Raw genomic sequence first — 7,443 nt, 5'->3', positions numbered from 1 at the left:
TAGTCTCCTCTTTAAGGTAAAATTAAGCAAAGAGAGTCAAATTTCTCCAATTGATCAAACAATTGATGTGATTAGGTGTTTTGATATATCTAGATGCTCTCAAAACACTCAAAATTTCCAATTTTGACTACTTATATGATCAATTTAGATCCTAATTAACACATTTTCTAATTTTCTAGCCTTTTTGAACAAGATTAATCAAACTTAATAACAAAAACCAGTCCATTAAGAGAAATTAGTCAAATTCAAGGATTTTTTTATGGTTTTAAGAAATTTTTTGAAAGATTAAGCTACTACTAATTCTTGCTAACACTCTAATCCAAACAATTTCAACAAAAAAACACACAATTAAACTAAAATTAATGATCTTAGATCTATGTTTAAACTAAAGAGAGCTAACATTCACTAAGAAATGCATTCTCTTGCATTGTTTGATGCAATGGATGCATACTAAGCCTAGTACAAACTATTTGCAAGCCCTAAGAACATGAAAAAACATAAAAACAATAACAATAACAAAAAAAATCTAAAAATTAAGCAAAAAAGCATTCTTTTCAAAAACAAAAAAGAGAGCTATTCTACACCAAATCTCACACAAATCACCATCAAATCCACATTTTTTTCATGGGAAACCATTAATCAAGATAATGGGCAATGGGTTATGCGTAGATTAGAGACAAAACGATAGAAAAAAGGGATGGATCCTCGGCAGCGACGCCAAAAATGTTATGGCTCACCCTAACCCTCCTTGAAACACATCCAAAAAGAGTTGACCTGGTGAATTGCAACTATCGTGATGAGGATCTTTCCAATGGCCGAGCTCGTAACCCTCGAGGTCTCCAAGCTCTACAACTCCTTGAGAAGCAATTCCACCGTGTCTCCTATGAGCGTTGTCACACCGCTGCGTTGCACTACAGGTCCTTGTCCCTCCTCTCACCTCACTTCACTCACACACACTCACTAGCATGCATTAGGGAGAGTAATTAGCAAGAGGATTAGGGAGAGTAATTAGCAAGAGGATTAACAAGAGCAAGACTCAATTGCATAATGGAAAAATCTGTTGTATTATGAAAGAAATTCACTTATATACATGGCCATAAGTGTTCACACTCACTTAAACTATGGTCTGCCAGGCACTTTAGGCTCATAAGAATGCTATTACAATGACTACTCTCATAATATATCCATGAAGTACATCACTTAGGACTTCATCCTAACTCGCTACCACACGCTCTTGAAGTGAGAATCGCCATAAATACTCCGTTACACCATTACGGGCACCCTTCCAAGTTGTAGCTTTGGACACTATTACTTGATATCTTGAATGTATGAACCTTTGCTGGTGTATCTATCATGACTCCTTGATGTAAGATAATGGCGGTAGCTCTCGTTAATCCTAGAATTGGATTAACATTGTGTCTATGGTTGCCTTTGCTCAGTTAAGTGTGTATTGTTGTTGGGAGGCTCCCTTACCTCCTTTAGTTTGACCTTTTCAAGGATGGCCATGGTCAATTCATCGACAGTCATGTTTTTTACCTACCTTTCTCTAGTGTCTTAGGCATGTGATGACTTGACACTCTAGACGCTGTAGCCCCATGGATGGAGTTTTGTTTTCCTCGAGCTGAGGTAATTCTAACATGTTATCCTCAAATTCAACGGCCAATTTGTAACACGCATCTAGTGCGGGCTGGTTTTGACAAGAACAGATAGTCATGCTTTCTAGGGTCTTGTACTCCCTTTCAAAAGCACATAGCAATAACTGTTCATCACAATGAGCCTCTCCCAAAGCTTACACCGAGAATTCAAATGCTAAAGATAAGAGACGTAATCCCTCATCAACTCATGCTCTTGCTGCTTAATGTCATAGAGTTGTGCCAGTAGGCTCCACTCACGGCTTCTAGCAAAGCTTGGCACAAAGATAGTTCTAAGAGCCAAGTAAAATTGACCTTATTCTCCAAGTTAAGTGTCTTATACCACTTGTGTGCCATCCCTCCTAACGTGAATGGATCTTGGTAAGCTCATCGATGTGTCCATATATTTCACATATAAACTCAAAGATTTCTACATGTTGGATAGTATCCCCATCCCCATTGAAGCTTAGCATTAATTTTGTTATATAATACGGCTTCATGGGATAGGACTTGAACTTGAGCAGACCCCAATTTCCTTACCACCACTACCTACCTATTTCAGTTGTTATCCTTAACAACTCAACTATGGTAGCTATGGTTAAGACAAGGGTTAGGTTATAGGTTTGTTCTATATGAAGTATATATGTCATCTCCCTCTCCCTCTTCCCCTTCCCCTTCTTGGATTAGTCTCTCGATAATACTCTTCTCTACTTGTCGAGGTCATGGTGGGAAAGGATGGGATTTTGGCATATAGTGCTTCTCCCCTTGGTGGGGAAATCTTTTGTCCTTGTAATAGCATTGTTTATTTGAAACTCTCTCCTCCACTCACTCATCAACCATCTGAGCATCTTCCATGGATTCCTCACTATTAGTCTCGCTTGAATGTAAACCTCTCCTAACAAGCACACTTTGCTATAGCCAAAGGACCGGATCCAATACTCCTCTAATGGTAGAAAGATCCTTGGTAATTTGATGCACTATCTTCTAGAGCAACTTTGTCTCCCAAGATCTTCCTAGATCTTAAGTGCATGAAAAGATATTTTAGCATGCTAAATTCCAATTCCTGACCAAATGTTATGTTTATGAACCTCTAGTTGCCCAAAGGTTGAGTTAAAAGTTAGATATGAAAAACCAGAGTTATTCACAATGTGAATAACTCTGGTTTTTCACATATCTAACTTTTTGCTTTTCCCTTAAACTCAAGGTATGATACTTTTGATCAGCACTATTCCCTCAATTGATTCAACTCATTAAATCAGTTATAGTTTCTTTGATGGTACCTTGCTACTCGAATAACGTAGTAATTCTGAAGCTAATATGTGCACCAACTCCGAACTTCTGGAAGGGGCGCATTTATTAGATAAAAGGTCAAATTTTTCAACAAAGCTCAAACAATATTATTTTTTATGTTTTGATGATTTTTAGAACCAAAACAAAAATCCAAAAGGCCAACATACTCATTTAAAAAAATCAAAAAATCAAACAAAAATGGATTGGAATGCTTCCCTCCAAGCTACCAAAGTACTCACACACCAATCTTTCTACCAAAAATGATAAAAAACCAAACATTCACCACACTTTTCTCTACGTTATAACAACCTTATCCACTTATGACTTCACTCAAAACTTTCACAAAATTAAAAATAATGATTGTTAGACATGCAAGGAAGGATCCTAGCACTTAGAGGAGATGGAAGAAGCTAGATTAACTCCCCAGCAAGCGGCTACTGCAAGGAAGGAGCCAAGCACTCAAAGGAGATGGAAGAAGCTAGATTAACTCCCCGGTGGCAAGTGGCCCCAAAAATGTAATGACTATTTCTATTGTATATAAAACTCACCCATTCTTGCAAAACAATGAAATAGACTACAACCCTCATGGGATTCTTATCTTGTCTCATGCTGAGGATCTTCTTGACCACCAAGGACCACCAGTGGGATTGCTAGCTCCATATAACAAATCTCCTCCTTATTGTCACTTCCAAGAAGTTTGCTTTGCCTCCCTATAAGAACTCACCTCTCTCACTCTTTCTCACTCTCTCGTTTGCTTCGCCTCCCTATAAGAACTCACCTCTCTCACTCTTGCTCACTCTCTGACAACAAACAATAGGTCCATTCACCAAGATTCATGTACTCTACTCTCAACTCTCTCTGTCTCTCACACACATAAGACAAGAGCACAAGAGAGCAAGTAGATAGGCAAGACTCAATTGGCACAAAGGGGGATTATGTTTTTTCATTTTGAGAAATTCGCTTATATACAACTGGTCCTTATTCACACTTGGGCACCCAAACTTGACTTTAATCTATTAAGCTTGGCCATTTGCCAGCTTTTCTCATATATACGATATTTGCCAGCTTTTCTCATATGTACGATGCTTGCCAGCTTTTCTCATATGTACGATGCTTAATAGTGCCGTTACATAACACTTATTATGCAACTCCCTTTTTGTAGTAGGGAGTGCCTTGGTTAATCCCAAAATGGGGTTAATAGCAGAGTGCGTGCAAAAAACTTACAGAGACCAAAACGGGGCCTAAAATGGCCTTGAATCCAAATTCTAAAATTCATTGAGGTCCCAAGGATCAATCCCACATAATATAATGCCCCTTTGCTTCACCGCAAAGGGCACCTCAAGATGTGATAGTACACCTTATCATTGTGCCTACCTATTGCTCTTACCTACTAGCTACCTATAGAGATTTTCTTCCAAATCAAAGGGAAATAGATGAAGCTACACTTATCCATGTATGGCTTCCTTTGCTTGCCTCTTGAGCTGGAGAGGATGGATGGCTGAATTTTGTTCTATTCTCTTCTCTTCTCTATAATCACCATAACATAAAGAGATAAGAGTATATACTATAAGGGAAAGCACTCTCCTACTATACCATATAACGGTCGGTCCATAGTGTGCACCCAACTACATGAGCTGGTGCTATAACTATGCCATAACTCTAGTACACCAAAGTGGCTATCAACAAACAACCTATAAACGATTGGCAACATATCGCCCATAATCTCACCAACCGAGGTAGTGGCATAAGTAGGGAAGCTATCGCTCAGGCGGATCATCAATGTTAGCAGTAATAGTTGAGCTCGATATCTCAATAACGAGTACTACTGCTTATAGTAGATCATAGATCACTCATATAATGATATGCTACTACTCATGTCATGTCAAGGATAAAGTCGCATAGAGCATGTGACCCATGCTATCTCAATGAAGGAACCACACCACTAAGAGGTTCATCCACCAAGGGTGAATGCACCAAGAATCAACCAAGGGTGAATACCACCAAGAATCCACTAAGTCAAGTCACCAATAAGGATGGAAATGTGATGCGCCACACATGTCAATAAGTAGCTAACAATAATGTGCTCCCATTGGAGATGAGGATGACCGCCATCATGCGCATTATGGTCCAATAAAGCATTGTACAAAGGTTGATGTAGAAATACCAAGTAGAGCTTACATTAGAGCAATGAAATGCATGCTCACATGTGCTCACAAAGTAACACGTCTTCAACAACAAAGAGGTGATGATGATGAGACAAGAGTACCTCCATCTCACACATGGAGAGTATAAGATTGCAATGGAATTCACAAAGATAAAAACATGACAAAGGGGATTGCCACATAGTGTATATGGCCACAAAGATATCCCATGAGTTGCCCACATAGCAATCAAGTATATTGTGCACAAAGTTCACTAAGGTTTGATTCACACACATGAAGGAAAGTCTTTTATATCTCTTAGGACTTTTACAATGGAGCTTGCCACACCACAAGAGATGATAAATCACAAAGAGAAGATGGTTGTAATCTTATAAAAGTTTTAAAATCAATTTTTCACAAATGTAAAGCTAGCACAAAGGGTATTGATGGGTCACAACATTTGAATTTTTTAATTCGCAAAATCACCACAAAGGTTAAACTTAGGTTCTCTTTTTTAAAGAGAAAATAAGGGCCTTGATTTGATCACTAAAATGGAGCTACTCCTAAAGACCATTTCTCTACAGATATGCGCAAGGAAGGGAACTGGCTTGCGGCTATGCATGGAGCTGGAAGACCATTTCTCTACAGATATGCGCAAGGAAGGGAACTGGGTTGCGGCTATGCATGGAGCTGGAAGCAGAGCTTAATGTTAAGCTCTGCACAAAGCTCTCTATAGAAGGGTATCTCTATTGCCGCCCGAGTAAAGGGCTCGCACCAGCAAACACGCCCAAGATTTCTACAAACTGGATGCCTTTAAGATGGGTACTAAGAAAGAGCTCAAGATTGAGCTCCTTGTTATAGAAGTCCAGCTACACTCAAAGCTGAGCTGAGCCCACCTCTGTTGCCGCTAGGACGCTAGGAGAAGGATGACACTTGCTGAAGAATTTTGCAAAAGACAACCACTTGAACCCTTTGATTTTGCTCAGTCAACTCAGTAATAGAGAGGGACACTTCTCCACTGAAAAATGCAGTTTTGCTGATCTCTCTCTCTCTCTCAGTTACTCAAAAATAGCTATGGCTTCTTTGCTCTCTCTTTCTCAAAGAAAGTCTGAAGTCATTTACTGAGCGCAAGTCAGTGGTCCAGTTATGGATATGAAGGAGTACTTCTTCTTTTTTCATTGAAAGAAACTTTTAGAACATTGATCTTTGTTGTTGTCCTTTTTCTTGATGTCATACTAGTATGGGGAACGTTCTTGATGTTGAGGAATTTGACACAATCATGCTGTTCGTATGCACCATATTCCTACAAAGACCCTTTGGATGTTCCATTTATCATTATACTCATGGAAACATACAATAAATTGAAGTAGACTACGTTTGTGTATTTATTTGATTTTTTTAAATAAACTAAGGTTTTCCACCTTAGCCACTTTTGTTGTTCATGCTTTGATCATTATCATTTATCATTATACTCATGGAAACATACAATAAATTGAAGTAGACTACGTTTGTGTATTTATTTGATTTTTTTAAATAAACTAAGGTGTTCCACCTTAGCCACTTTTGTTGTTCATGCTTTGATTCAATCTTTTGTCTACGATTTAGATTTGTTTCTTTTTATGTATAATTCCAACCCCAATGATGTTTCAAAAGGAGTGGTAACGGAGGTCACATTCATACTGCCATGGCATAACAATAAGTGCTTACATGGGTATGCACGAAGGCATATAATAGTTCTTTTGTCTATGGTTTAGATTTGTTTATTTTTATGTATAATTAATATTTCTTCCAACCCCAAAGATGTTTCAAAAGGAGTGGAAAGGAGTGATAGCTGAGGTCACATTCATATTGTCATGGCATAACAAAAAGTGCTTACATGGGTATCCAAGAAGACATATGGAAGTTCTATTTACACAAACTGAACTAAGCAGCTTATATATCCAACAAGGCATGCATTAGCACAACGATTTATGCATATGAGAAGATAGTAATCATAATAAACACTCATTCAAAAAACACCTAGTAGCAAATGCTCAAAGTTGATGTATTTTTTATAAAGCCTATATAAGTGTGTTTTAAAAAGGAAGGTAAAGTAGGAAAAGGAGCAATACATTAAAGCCAAACCTAAGCTAGTATACTTAGTCAGTTTAATGATCAAAGTCATAAGTAATGACAAATATGGTCATAGATATGGTTACCAATGAAGTGGCAATCAAGAGCACTAAGGGGAGATCAAATATAAAGACAAGGCCCTTAAATAAGGGGAGATCAAATATGAAGACAAAGTCTTAAATTAAAGGCAGGAAGCATCTAAGCGGGTCGAGAGGCACCTAACTGATTTAAATGAAAGCAATCCAACCGATTGTAAAGTGGTGATGAAA

The sequence above is a fragment of the Cibotium barometz genome, chromosome 17 (genome assembly GCF_041138505.1).
Source record: "Cibotium barometz isolate CiBa-2024 chromosome 17, ASM4113850v1, whole genome shotgun sequence".
Taxonomy (NCBI): Eukaryota; Viridiplantae; Streptophyta; class Polypodiopsida; order Cyatheales; family Cibotiaceae; genus Cibotium; species Cibotium barometz.
Note: the sequence above shows the minus strand (reverse complement) of the source record.